This window comes from Protopterus annectens, chromosome 5.part0 (genome assembly GCF_019279795.1).
Source record: "Protopterus annectens isolate FY-2018-M chromosome 5.part0, PAN1.0, whole genome shotgun sequence".
Lineage (NCBI taxonomy): Eukaryota > Metazoa > Chordata > Ceratodontiformes > Protopteridae > Protopterus > Protopterus annectens.
In genome coordinates this window covers 633,105,758-633,121,245 of record NC_056735.1, presented here as the reverse complement: position 1 = coordinate 633,121,245, position 15,488 = coordinate 633,105,758, and positions in this window count along the sequence as shown.

Below are 15,488 nucleotides of genomic sequence, written 5' to 3'. Positions count from 1 at the left end.
ATGTAATCTCTGTAAATAGTCTGTTTGTAATATGTAATGCTGGTATTATGTAATGCTGTATCTGCTTACCCTTGGAGCTTTTCTCCCCGGGCCTCCGCTGAAAATGGACATGCATCCAGTCGGACTATCCCAGTCAACAAATGTAAAATAAAATAAATAAAATAAAAATTGTGCTATGAACAATACAAGTTAGGCAATATAGGCTTCATTAAATAGCACAAAACATTCATTCAGCAGTTCAGCATGCTATCAGCGACCCTAGTCCATTTGAGACGACAGGGTTATACAGCAGTAGATCCAAATATAAGCAGCAGAAAGCAAGGGGTAAATGATAAAGTAATACTATAAAATCTCTAAACAGTGCAATATACAGTGCTCAACAGACTAACACAGTAAACTACGATATGTTCATGCTGTGCAATAACTTGTGCTGAACAGTTTTCAAAAGAGTTTTCAGAACAATATAAAAGCCATGTGGTGCCCTTATAGAGACAAACGGAAAAGAAAAAGAGCTGCTAAGCCAGTAATTAAGCTAAAGGCTCTAGTAGGACCATTGATCCACCTAGAAAGAGAAATAAAGGCCTTCAACAATATATGTTTATTGGAGTCTTTTTAATAGGACATCTGGAGAGCAGACTAGGCCAGCAAAGTGCCACAGTCGAGCCCTGTATACTCAGACTAAAGTAATGCAGCTGGCGACAACATAAAGAAAGACACACTGATCCCAAAAAGCAGCTTACAGCTGCTAAGCTGGTAATTAACCTAAGCAAAGGGCAAATGACACAGTACAAAGCAAGCAGCCAAACAGTACAGTATATAGGGAAAAACGGTCCCCAAACCTGTGTAGAAACTGTACGGAGCCCTTATAGTTACAAATGGAAAGAAAAATGGCTGCTAAACCTGATTTTAAGTGGAAGACTTAAAGGGGGATTGTTATTCCACCTTAAGAGGCCATCCGCATTCAGCGATGCACTTTGGTTGGCGTCCTTTTAACAGGACAAGCCAACAGTATTCAATCAAGTCCCTTGTACCCATATAAAATGAATGCAACATTAGTCAGTGTAGAAAAGAGCCCCACTCATTGCAAAAGCAGCTTGCAGAGGTCAAAAACACATGTAGGTCACAGATAAATGAAGCCATCAGCACGAGGCCAACAATAACCATACAACACAGTTACAAACTTTGCATTGGAGTGATAGCCATCAGCACAAGGCCATCTATAACCCTAAAACACAGTTACAAGTAAAAACGCGGAGTTTAGCACAATAGTTGCTTAGAGGCTTGCAAATGATAGACAGATATGCTGAAAAGACCTAGAAATATCAAGGAAATTATATATTATTGGTTATTCCCATACTTCAGGGAGAAGTCCTTTTTATCTTCAGTTCTTTTAGTTCTGTGCAATCTACCCTTCAGCCTTAGGTACGCTACCTTAAAATCATACCTTGCTATATAAATCTGATCAAGACAAGACGGCACAGACTCTGTATGAGTACTTACTATACTGGTAACACTTAAACTGATGTCTCTAGACCTGCTGCAAGCTTACGGCTCCCTGACCCCCCACACTTTGTTTATTATGCTGTCTTGTGTTAAATGACAACACACATTCATCGCACTGGACTCTATTATCCCATAGCTGCTCCAGCTGCTGCTATAGCAATCAGGATGATGGATGGGGCAGGCCCAGATGATGAAGGGATCTACTTCACTGGCAGGTAGTAATGACTCAGACAATTTATCATCTCAGATTGCTGAGGTGGAAAATATGACTGTGTTACAGCTTATTTTGGAAATTACCATAACAGCTTTCTTGATATAACTTAATGACTACACCTGATTCACACCAGTCTGCAGTAAATGGAATTGTTTGCAGTAGATGTCTTTAAACATAATTTAAGGAAATGAACAATACATGCACAAGGTAACACAAATGATATGGCATTTTTTAGCAAGATTAATTATTAACAGCATATCTGTACAGGTTGATGTATAATATCACCATTTCTAGTTTAATGTCATTTGGAAAGTCAGTTAAAAGTTCTTCAGTTTGAAGCTGAAGATGAAATACATTTAAAATCAACCAGTGAAAATACCATGTCAGAGGATGTTTATGTAGTAACTGAAAGTAGCTTGGCTAAACAAAATGTAATAATTCTATAATACACCAACAGATGAATCATTATAGTAAAACTACACTTAGTGAATTCATCTGCTAACTGCTGAGAACAGTTATGAGTATCACATCTCTCTAAAGACACATGGAAGTAAATACCAAAAATAAAGTGTAGAATGACCCAAAAAAACAACCAGGCGTTACCTCACTGCACTCAAAAATAAATAAAAATGCCTTCTTAATGCAAAACTTGTTCTTTATTATAACACCTAGGCAAGGTTTTCATGTTTTCTTCACATTTTTCCTAAGTAATTACAAAGCAATGTCTGTTTTTGTTTAACTACATTAATCATTATCTCTGCATGCGTATTTCAAACCACCAAAACAGGGATTGATTAGTACTACAATAAACATGTATGACAGCTAAGTAAATGTATATCCAATGCTGACATCTAGTGGACACTATCAAAATTTTGAGAACTGCTCTTGGTTTCAATGTTCTCCTAATGGGAAATGTCTTAGTACTTTTTTTCAAAATGGTCCTCCACTTTACATTGTCATACAGATTCTAGGGCCAGCACTTTACATTGTCATACAGATTCCAGGGCCAGCATGTTCATCTGCATATCCGCAACTGTGCCATAAGGATTGTTTTTATAGGTATACAGAGATGTACACAATAAACACACACACACACACACATGCGAGTGACCACACTTGTTACTCTATTACCTCCATGGTGCTAAACAGAAACAATAACATTTTTGTGAAGGGAATAACTCTTGCTACCCTCCAGTTCCACTCCCATGAAAGGCTTGTGCCCCCTGCTCCCATATTTAAACATTTGACCTGCTTTCAGCAAAAGAGGGACCAATCACCAGTGGTGTACCACAGGGTTCTGTGCTGGGTCCTTTACTGTCCGGAGTTTATTTCTAAGAAGTGCAGGCAAACATGAATGACCTTTGGCTGACCAAGTTCGCTGATGATTGCAAATTGGGAGCAATCACTGAGTCCTCCATTGATGCTAATATACTGTAGAAAAGGTTAACACAGACAAATGATTAGTGTCCAAGCCAAGGATTGAAGCTAAGTGCAAAAAAAATGCATTATTATTACCTTTGGAAAAGCTAACATCCCTATTAATTACATTATAGCCAGTACCCCACTAAGTACAGACCTAGTGGTATGTGATCTGAGTACTCAGGGTGATAGCAATCCTAAGTTTGACCACCACGTATCCACAGTGTTAAGGAAATCCTTCTGTGTGGCACATCTGATTAGTAAAGGCATTGCATCTAGATCTAAGAAGGTTAAAATTCCATTACATTTGGCTGTAATCAGACCAATAACTGAGTACGCTGCCCCCTTCTGCATGTATCTCTCCAGACCCCTGCAGCAGCTGGAGAGACCACAGAGGTTTCTCACCAAGAAAATGCAGGGTACGCACAACCAGCCTACATGGAAAATCCAAAAGTCATGTCACTATATTCTGTCTCCTACAGGCTGCGAGGGATGACCTGTGCCTGGCTTACAGGGCAGTCTCTAACCCAGCCCTGAAGGAAATGCTACACATTCATAAATCAAATTATAGGAGGTTCACTCATTCTAAGAATCTTAACCTAGCTTTTGGCATGAACAAATCATGCTGGAAAGATAGATACATCTTCCAGAGACCACCCCTTCTCTGGAGCAAGCTTCCTATTCACATGAAGCAGACTCCTTCCCTGAGCCTCTTCAAATGCAACCTAGATCAATGGATGGGCAACCGTAAATTCACTCCTAGGATGGTGCCCATGTCCCTCAGGGACAGAGGTAGTCAGTATTAATTACCATAGAATCATACCTCTCAAAACTTCATTCACCTAATTATTGACATTCAGGGCAACTTGGGATAAATATGGCTAGGTTTGCAAGGATTCTAGGGCCGTTAGCCTAGTAACCTCCTATGAACCTATGAACCTATGAACTCATCTCAGTGGTTGTTATTGAGACATGTTATTGTTTAGATGAAGGCAAACTTTCAACAAAATTCATGAATTAGCAGGCTAGGGCTCTTACTATGAAGCTCACAATTAAACCAACAATGTAGTACAAATAATTAGATCTGATACATGTATTTATTAATTTTAGTGAAATGCTCAGCCCACTTATTACCATGTAATAAAAACATTTAAAAGATAAAATATGACAGTTACACCATGAATGTCCATTCACATCCTATACACTACAAACTCTCAAACCAATCAGAAACCTTGCTCTAAATCATCATTTCAGCTAGAATTAATGTAAAGGAAAACAATTATGCTACACACAACTGCATGTTCTAAAAATAAATATGAACTCCCCAATGTAGATATCCTATGTGAAGGGCGAGGTGTGCAGACAAGGAAAAAATGTTAGAGTATTTCATTTTAAATATGCTTTCATTACAAGATGGATTCCAGGGTGTTTTGGGGTATGCATCTGATGCTTTACTTCCTGATAAATATGAAAAATGCTAGCATGGAAAAAGTATAGAAGGTTCTGATGTTCATCATATTAATTATTACTGCAATCGCCTTAGCTATATGGGTTATATCCTGCAAAGGATATAACAGCGAGCCAGCCCCAAAGCTTCAGGGCACCTGCAACCAAAGTATTAAGCGGCTTGAGCTGAGGTAACTAAAAGACAAGTTTGGGACTTTAGCACTTCAGAGCTTTGCTGCAACCAAACAATGCACTCCTCTGAGGCTTTCAAGAATTGATGGTCAGCTTGTACTTTCTTTTGCTGGGCAGATAAGTTATCTTTAGGGAAAAAAACTTTCTATTTTCTCAATTTTGTTAATATTTTATTACCTTCCTCTTCAGGACATTTATTTTAAAATTGGCAATGTTGTTTTGAAGGACTGTCTGGAGACTATAATGTATTTTTAAATGGTGCACTAATTTTTTTCTGTCAGTTTAAAAGTAGTGTAAAGTAACTGTCAGCTTGGGAGGATATGGTTAACAGACCACATTGCTTTGCAAAGGATGGTCTGCACCTGTATCCCCTAGGCTTCCAAATATTGTCTAAAACTGTATCCACCCCCTTAGAGCCTTCCTTTAGGCAATGTCAAATTGACAAACCTACCAACATAGCAAATAAAATCCAGAGAAACCTAAAGATGTTAATCCTCAATACTAGGAGCCTAAACAAGAAACGCCACATCCTACCAGCTCTCCTCATTCTAGAGAATACAGACATCTCTGCCATTACTGACACATGGTTTAAATCCACAGAATGTACTCCAGCACTACAAGGCTTCAGTGCCTTCCACACATATAGGCCATCAGCTGCACAGATAGGGACAAAAGGTAGAGGTGTCTCAATCTATATTAGCAATAAGCATAACTCTACATTGGTTGAACATGATAATGCCCTGGAATTTATCCATGTGTAAATCACCATAGACAAAGTCTGATAACATATCCTAACAAGCTATAAGTCACTCTCTATATCCCTAGAATCCCATAGCTCATATCTAGACCTACTGGAGACAGTCACCATTAAACCAAATGCCCTTTTCATAGGAGGCTTTAACTACTCCTCTACAGAATGGGAAACATACTCACAGACAATGTTTCCTGGATTTTATTAACACAAATATCCTTTACTAGATAATGTGTGACATCCACCAGAGGTTCAAACATGCTGGACCTGGTACTTATCAGTATGAGAGAGCACTGCACCCCACACCCCCAGTATCACATCCTCACTGGTTAGGTCAGACCACAAAGCTGTCTCCCTCGAAATAAAAATCAACTCATTAACCTCAAGCCCTGTAACAGTTGCAAACTATTCAAAAGCAAACTACACCCTATTAACTACTAATTTATCAAAATTCACTGTCCTTCTCAACCCCAGGTTCACAATATATGCAGAATTGTTTACAGAGATCCTGTACAACCATGTAAATGGCTGTAAAGAGGCTGCTGTACCTACTAGATGTAAGTCCAAAACAATCTCTAAAAACAAAAAACATTGGTAGAATCCTAACTTTAACAGGATATATAACAAAAGGAAAAACGTCATGGCTAAAATCAGGATGAGCAATTCCCGTAATGATAGCTCTCTGATTAAACTAAACAGGAAACAAAGAGGACTAATTAAGTCTGACAAGACCAATTATGAGGTTGAGATAGCCCCACAGGCTATAGACAACCACATGGCCTTCTACAGCTATCTCAAAAACTTCAAAGGCAGCACATATCAATGTGCCAAACTGGTGTTCAATGGTACCACTGTCACTGAGTAAAGCAACATAACAAATTTACTGGCTGACAAATTCAGCTCAAACTTCACCCCCCTTCTCCCCTCCTGCCTCCCTCCCTCCATAAAATACCTACTAGCATAATCTTCTCAATTATCATGAGGCAGCTCTTGCTAAGGCCAAAGCACAGTGGGCCTCAACAATATCCCAGGATGCCTCCAAAATAGCTTGAAACGTGACCTATCAGGACCACTTCAGTCACTTTTCAACTCTAACCTCAGAAACAGGCTTTGTATCATGAGAATGGAGGACTGCAATGGTTATCCTACTTCACAAGGGTGGACCATCAACCACCCTCAGAAACTACAGACCTATTAGTCTTACAAATCTAATTTGCAAAGCCATGGAATGAGTAATCATTATGAAAATGATCAACAAAGACACAGAAAACCTTCAGACACTGAACCCAACCCAGTTTGACTTTGTTAAGGGAAGATCATGCCTACTAAACCTGGTGTCTTTAATGAAAATCGAGACCCTACCACACAGTCTTCTTGACCTTATTTTTATTGTGAAAAAATAAAGCAACACGCTACTGGATTCAAACATATGCAATGTACATCAAGATCCTGTTGACCTGGGCACTGATGACACCACACAAGACATTATATCACAATTGTCAGAAAACACATACTTGAAGGGATAACTTGAACATTGTGTTTGAATGTAAATAGCTTCCTTTAAAAGGAGTACAAAACTTGGCCTTTCTCTCTCCAACTGTAAATGTTTCCACTAACTGAAATTGTAAACATTAATTGTCTTGGAGAATCCAGTCCTGTTTTTGAGTATTCTCTTCCACCCTCAATAGCTAAACCTTTCCTGAATCAAACAATTGTCTGTCTTAGTGCATATTCTGTAGATGAAATCACAGAAGAAATCATATCAGAAGTGCCAGAAAGCACACACTTGAATGGATTACACATGTTGTGTATTTGAATGGTTATGGCACTCATAAAACGATGTTTGAGGGCTCAAAATCCTTTTGGGATGTCAGTCTTCACACAGGTGTGACATCCATATCATCATCATCTGTTCAGTAAGCCAGTCTTGTCTGCTTATATTGTATTACATAGAGTACTTATACTTTCCCAAATTAGAACCCCTGTCTATCTATGTCCACACTATACAGAGCTGTGTATTAAGTGTTGATACCATAGAAGAAGTCATAGCAGAGGTGTCAGAGAGTACATATTTGAAGGGATGACTTCAGCAGTATGTTTGAATCATTGTGGCGCCCCCTAAAAGTGGGATGAATGGATCAAAATCCTGTAGCTATGCAAGTGCTACCCCAGGTTGAATTATCTACATCACATATGTTGATTAAACTATTTCTTCCAATCATTCATAGGTTCATAGGTTCATAGTTTAGTATTAGGCTAACTGCCCTTGTGGGCCATTTTAAGCATAGTCAATGGCTCCAAGTGAGAATCAAACCCTGAACCTTGTGTCTGTAAGGTAAACACCTTAACCATTATGCCAACCTTCCCCCTACTGTCATACAACCACAATAGATACACACTGTGTTCCCATCTATGTTTTTGATATAAAATGGAGTATGAGACTTGAGTGAATCCTCTCTTTGCATAAACATTCCCAGTAACTGGAAGTGTACACCTCACATTTTTTGAATAAGCCAGTCCTACTTGTCACTATTATCAAACACATTCATAAATTGCTGGATTCAAACACCAGTCTAAATCCACACTCTATAGGACCATGTATTAACTGCTCACACCACAAGAAAAGTCTTATTACAGGTGTCAGACAGAACACATTTGAAGAGATGACTTCATCATTATATTGCAATATATATATATATATATATATATATATATATATATATATATTTGACATAAAAGGGAGTACAAGCATTGGTGGAGCTGTCTGTCTGTGTAAATGTTACCTTTAAATGGAATTCTGTACATCATATCTGCTAGATAAGCCAGTCCTGCTTGTTAATATTTACTAACACACTCATGTGAATTATACATTGCTAGACTTGAACACCTGCCTATGTAAGCCCACACTCTACAGATCCATGTATTAACTTCTCATGGCACAGGTGAAGTCTCATTACAAATCTCTGATAGCACACATTTGAAGGGATGACGTCATCATTGTGTTTGACATAAAAGGGAATACAAGAGTTGGTTGAGCCCTCTTCCTATGTAGATGTTACCTCTAAGTGGAAGTGTATAAATCATATTTGTTGTATAAGCCAGTTCTGCAATTTAGCATTTGCTGACACATTTGTACAAGTTACACATATCTGGATTTGAACATCTGCCTATCAAAGTCCACAGTCTATGGAATTGTATTAATGCTGATACCACATAAGTCATATAATTGGTATTAGGGAGCATATACTTGTAGCTTACATGACATGTTTGGGGATTGGACAATATGGTCTGACCTGGCAGACAACATCACCGTATTGCTCACAACTCACAACATACTGTAGCAATAAGTAAATCATCACATAATTCACCTTAATTGTTGTGTAGGGAATGATATAAATCCATGTCACATTAAGGTGTATTGAACAGTTATGTGATGGGTGAAAGTCACAGATGTCAGTTAGTGGAATGTCACCCATGCATTCCTGACTGTTAATTTCCAGATCATTGTATGAAATTCTTGTAGTTAGGTGTAGATCACTGAAACGTTTTTTGTGATGTGTGTACGGTGTGCAAAGTAATTACAAGCATACATGCAAAACATGTGTACTGTACTCATTAATACTACTCGGCAAATATGTCTGTATTTCCCACAGTTCAATGGAACACACTTAAAAGGGTAATGTGATACAGTTCTAAACTCACAAACTGAATTACAATGAAGTCCTCATATGTGGAGTACGATGAGCCAATAAATCATTTACAAGTAATAGAAGCCAGTAGCATTACCTCAGGTCTGTCACAATTGCTGTTATAACTGTAATGTACATCTAATTGACCTAGTCTTGGAGTTAGAAAAAGTATTTACTGACTTAGCACTACAGTTGTCTCTGCTACAGATTCAGCTGTGCTGTTCAGTGTTCATTTTCCTTTTTCTTCTATGCACAGGATAATTGGCTGATAAATGTATTGTGCATGATTTATTAACCTGTTTCCAAACTAAGTTATGGCACTGTGATGTGGTTACTGTTTAAGCACTCTCAAACTGTAGCAGTAGCATCTATTCTCCTGCTTTATCCACACTATCCTCAGATTTGTATCTTTTACACCCTCCTATCTCCTAATTACTTCCTTTGACCTGTCTTTGTCTCCTACTAACTTCATCCTCTCTTTTTTTCTCTCTCTTCAGAGCACACTCAAGCAAATCTGCAGTCTGCAGCTACCACTCCACCCATACAGTATAAGAAGGAATCAGTACTGCAAACTAAACAAGGATATACATTTTGAGCCCCAAGAGCAGGGTCAGTCCACCCAGGCATTCTACTTGTATGTTTTATGAGAGTGAAGCTATTACATTAGCAGTATTTCTTAGTAGTTCTCAGCTTGCTAATAAAACTGATTGTTGTAGCCTTGTGCCCCCCCCCCTACTAGTACAGTAATCCTAACTGTCCAATAGACAGTATACATTTAATTCACATCCCTGTTACTAAATTAACCATCAAGCATCCCTCTCAGTGCTTTCTGCCTTAGTTTGTATCACTTGGAGGCCCACCTGTTTATTTGCATCTCTATACATTCCCCTTCATTGCTAATGTATCTCCCTACTCTAATCTGTGCACAAACTGGTTACTAATCAGCAAGTCAATGTGAAGACACACTCCCAACCTTAATAAACTTTGCTGTCTCTTCTCCCCTTCACTTTACAGGTAGTTTGAATTATTACTTACCCCCTCTGAGGCCTTCACTGATTTCCACTGATTGCCTCTCTGGTTTCTTTGCATTCCACCTGGTTTACACCCCTTGTGCTATCTCCCTCCCCAATACAAAGTCTATATTAGAATCCTGCTGAGCATGGAGCCATCTTTAAATTTCTAGTCTCCCACCAGGACACAAGTGCTCCTCAGCAATTACATTCTGCTTGCCGGTAAGCCATTAGACCTCAGGAATTTGTTTTAAAAGTGTTCAGATTTGTAAAGTAATACTTACATTTTCTTTTGTCTTGGTTGGCTCTGCCCAGCTCCGTTCACCCTCGCTAACGCTTGGGCTCTCTCCGCTCCCCTGCCCCCTATTACCTCCCGCCCCACTACCTCTGCATTTATAGTAATCACAGCCACATCCACAGCTCACCCTCACATCACCTCCACCAATCACAGCTCCTCAAGTCATATCACATTATACCACAACAACTTGCTCCACACAAAATACTCCCAATCACTCTCATTCCCACTAGGCATTTTTTACATCACCCACACTACTTCCCCATCCACATATAGTGCAACCCTATAATTTCTATTCAGACCCCCCACCTAGAAACAACTTAAACTTTATAACCATGACTATCACGCAACTAAGTCTAGTCTGTCTTCTCATAATTCTTTACAACACCACAAGTTATCACTCTAGCAATATCACTAAACTTAGTAGCACAACACTGCATTATGCACTCCCGTATACAGACACCACACATTGTAATAATATCTGCCCACAGTTATTCAATAACTACATAACGGACCAATTCAGGACTAAACCATATGCTCTCATTCCTACTCCAAAAAAACACAATACTTTCTCGCACTCCTCACCAAACTCCAACATCTGTAAAACCATTTTAACTCCAGGCTCACCATAAATGGGGATGTCCACCCCAGCCCAGGCCCAAATCCATCCTGTCCAACTCAGACTGCTCTAACACAAATGTCAGAACATAACATCCCCACTTTCTTCATCTCTGGGCAAATCAACAACAGCAGCAAAACCAACCAACTTTTAATGCTAAATATTAATATTAGAAGTATCAAAAATAAAATACCTGAACTCCAAGCCACAATAGCACACTACTCCCCAGACATAGTTGCTTTAACAGAAACCTGGCTAAATAAAAACATAGCTAACTCAGAAGTTCTCCCTACCAGCTACAATATCATTAGACAAGACAGACCACTTCGTAAAGGGGGTGGAACTGCCTTACTGTACAAGTCAAACTTAACTGTCCATCAATTACCAAACTCCTACCTCTCCCCCAATAATTGGGACATACTTATCTCACAACTGCAACTTCACCCTAAAAAGGTCATCACCACAATTGTGATCTATATTCCACCTGGTAATACACCTGCTAGCCTTGAAGACTTGTTATCCTGGTGTTCTTCCACATACTCACAAGAAACCCTTATTCTGGGGGACTTCAACCTAGATTGGTTCACCTGTATATCAGAACCACCAAGTAATCTAATAAATCTCCATGGCTACCAGCAGGTAGTCCAAATTCCAACTAGATGTGATAAAAAATCTAAAAGGGAATCCATCCTTGACTGGGTCCTAACTAACAACCCCACATTGTACCCTCACACAGGCAGTCTCCCAGACACCTTAAGTGACCACAACATAATATACTTTATACGTAGTAGAACAAGCATATGCAAAACCACTAACTATATATCCACTAGAAACACAAAAAAAAATCTCTCCTGAGGTCCTCAACACTTTACTCTGTAACTGTGACTGGACCCCCCCCCCCTAAAAACCCTCCCACTTGACCAGGCTGTAGCATATTTCAACAAAACATTTCTACAACACCTAGACACTGTCGCTCCATTGCACAAAATCAAGGTTAGAACCTCTACAAGCCCCTGGCTCAGTAAAGAAACCAAACAAATCCTCAAGTCCAGAGACACTGCCTGGCTTTACTATAAAAAAACAAAGAAACACAAAGCCTAACTAAGTACCAAGAACTGCGCAACCGTGCAAAAAATGCATTAGGCTGGACAAAAAATCCTACTACACAACATTACAAACTAAATACCAACACAACCAGCAAAAATTTTGGAAAAATGTAAACCAGCTACTAAACTCCATCCAAAAGGCTACCCCCAAACCAACCACCCCTGACACTAAAGTTCCCATCGAAACACAATTCATCTCCCACTTTGTGAACTCACTTCTATCCTTAGTATCACAGGACAGTTCCTTCCTCACTATCCCCCCAACACAAATAACACTAATACAAGCTTTACCCTCAAAACAGTTTCCACCACTTCAATCAAAAGCATGCTCTCCAAACTAAAAACCTCATCAACAGCAGCCGACCTACTCCCCAGCTATTTCTTGAAACTCACAGCAGATGCTATTGCTATCCCAGTCTCCACTCTCATAAACAGATCAATTGTTGGAAACTATGTGCCCAAACTCTGGAAAATATCCTATGTTACACCCATACATAAAGGTGGGACCTCCACTGAACTTAATAACTACAGACCCATTGCTTTACTCTCCCCCCTGGCCAAAACCCTAGAAAAATTCATCCATACCCAGATGCTAAACTATCTCCTAGACAGCAACATCCTGTCACCTACTCAGCATAGTTTCAGACCTGCCCATAGTACCACTACAGCCCTCCTCTGCTTCACAGACACAGTAAACTGTCTCAAAAATGAAGGCCTACAGGTGTCAACACTTTTTTTTGGATATGTCCAAAGCATTTGATGCAGTCTCACACCAAATCCTGCAAAACAAATTAAACCAATATCATCTATCAAATTCCACTCTTACCTGGTTCCAAAGCTACTTAACTGACAGGTACCAAACTGTGAAATGGAAAAATTCTCTCTCTCCTCAGCTGCCCATAACTATAGGAGTCCCACAGGGTTCTATCTTAGGACCACTACTATTCACAGTCTTCACAAATGACCTCCATACCTCCACACAGCATGCATCTATAATTCAGTATGCAGATGACACTACCTTAATTTGTGCTGCACAAAACATTCCCACCCTCCTGCAAACAACTCAATTAGCATTCTCTGACGTTGAAAACTACCTTACCAAAGCCCAACTTATCCTCAATCCAACAAAAACTCAGCTTATGATTATCAATCCAACAAAAACTCAGCTTATGATTATAACCAGTTCTAACAAAAACACGAACAGTCAATTCGCTATCTACTCCACTAATGCTACTCCAATTGCTCCAGTGGCACAGGCTAAGCTATTGTGAATAACCATAGACTCCCACCTAAAATTTGATAGTCATCTCAACTATTAAAAAAGTACATGCCAAACTGGGGTCGCTCTACCATATCAAACCATTTCTTACCAACAACACAAGATCAGCCACTGCTTGCTCCCAACTTCTATCCACCCTACTCTATGCAGCTCCCATTCTGACTAATCTCAACAAAACTGAACTAAGAAAAATGGAAGCCTGCTATAACAGAATTGCCAACTTTGCTGCAAATTGCTCATATAGAACTCATCACTGTACTGCTTTGAGACAGCTCCACTGGCTTGAACTGCCCAACCTCCTAACCTACAATCAGCTCTGCCTCTGTCATTCTATCTATTACCTCCCCAATAAGTGTCCTGCCCTCAAAAACCTAGAACAACATCACTCAGCCACTTAGATCATCAAGCAAACTACTACTAGAAGTCACCAACAGCTACAATAGCTTTGGAGATGCACTATATAGTAGTTCAGTGGCTAAAAAATGGAACTCTGTCCCTACAAGCATACAAAACACATAATCCAAAGCCTCTTTTAAAGACCTCATCAGGCAACACCTCAAGGAAAGTTGGCAGTGCCATAATTGCTCCCCAGGCTAGTGAAAGCGGATAACACATACATACAAAATCTAGAGCACTTGATAATAATTTTCAATCTTACTCACAAACACTGGCTAATCTACAATGTATGTACTGTACCTGTGTACTATGTATGTATTCTACCTATGTTCCAAATTTCAGCTGTACACCACAAATCTATTAATTATCTTTATTTTTAAAATTAATATTTTTTTTGTTTGTTCTCTCCACTGTAACTGTTTATGTGCCGCATACCACTGTAAAAACATATCTCCTGTAATTTGTGTGTATACTGATCATGTCTAAATAACTAAATGTGTCTGTAATTTTTCTTTGTGGAGCTTTTCTCCCCGGGCCTCTGCTGAAAAAGGGCCTTTCCGGCTCAGTCAGACACCCCCGGTTAACAAATGTAAAATAAAAAATAAAATAAATTGGCTACTGAAATGCACAGTTCACAAGCTCGTTTGCTCAACTGAGAGCAAAGTATTAGGGCATGCATATATTCTTTTGGAGTTTTTTAACTCAGGACAAGAACTAGAGTGGACATTGTTGTTCAATGACAAACATTGTGCAAATGACTACAGACATTATAAGCTATTTCTGGACATGTTTCTCATGTGTGACTCTAACATTTGACAAGATTAGATCTTTGTAATTCTGTTTACAACACAGTGTTGAAACAGAGAGCAAGCAGAGGGTAGGATACTGGTAGAGTAATTAAGGAATACACAGGATGGTAGTGGGAGACTAACATATCTATCCACTATCCACTACTTCAAAAAGTAAAATGTCATCATAAATAAAACTTTAACAAATGTTGTGCTGGATTTGAGCAGATGCCAGTCTTACTCAATATTCTCCAGACTTGTGCATTAGCTAAGCACACCACAAAGAAAGTCATACTTCCCTGAAGCCTGTAATACATATAATAATGTGTCTCCTCATACTATTATCAGCATGGCTTTCTGTCACACAGTGAGACTAAGTAGAGTAGCACAAGGAATCCCATATGAATGTGTTCAAAGGTAAAATCATCAGTATTTGCCATAGGAAGTAGTGTCATTTACCATTACTTCCCCTTGCTGTGGAATGCCAACCATTTCACAAATGCTGAGAACAGAAATAGAGAATCTGGTTTATGGGGAATTATTGTCCATGTATGTAGTATATGAATTTATTTTTTAACCATATTAAAGGTGATTAAAGGTGTGTGGTGTTGAAAATGAGGGGCAAGCAGAGGGTAAGACACTGAGGTAGTTATTAAGAAATGTGCAGGATGGGTGTGGGAGAGCACCATTACTTTCCGCTTCTTCACAAACTAACATTGTGTTTCTAAACATAATTTGACAAGATTGGTTAGTGACATTATAAAGGATGTGTGACAACATC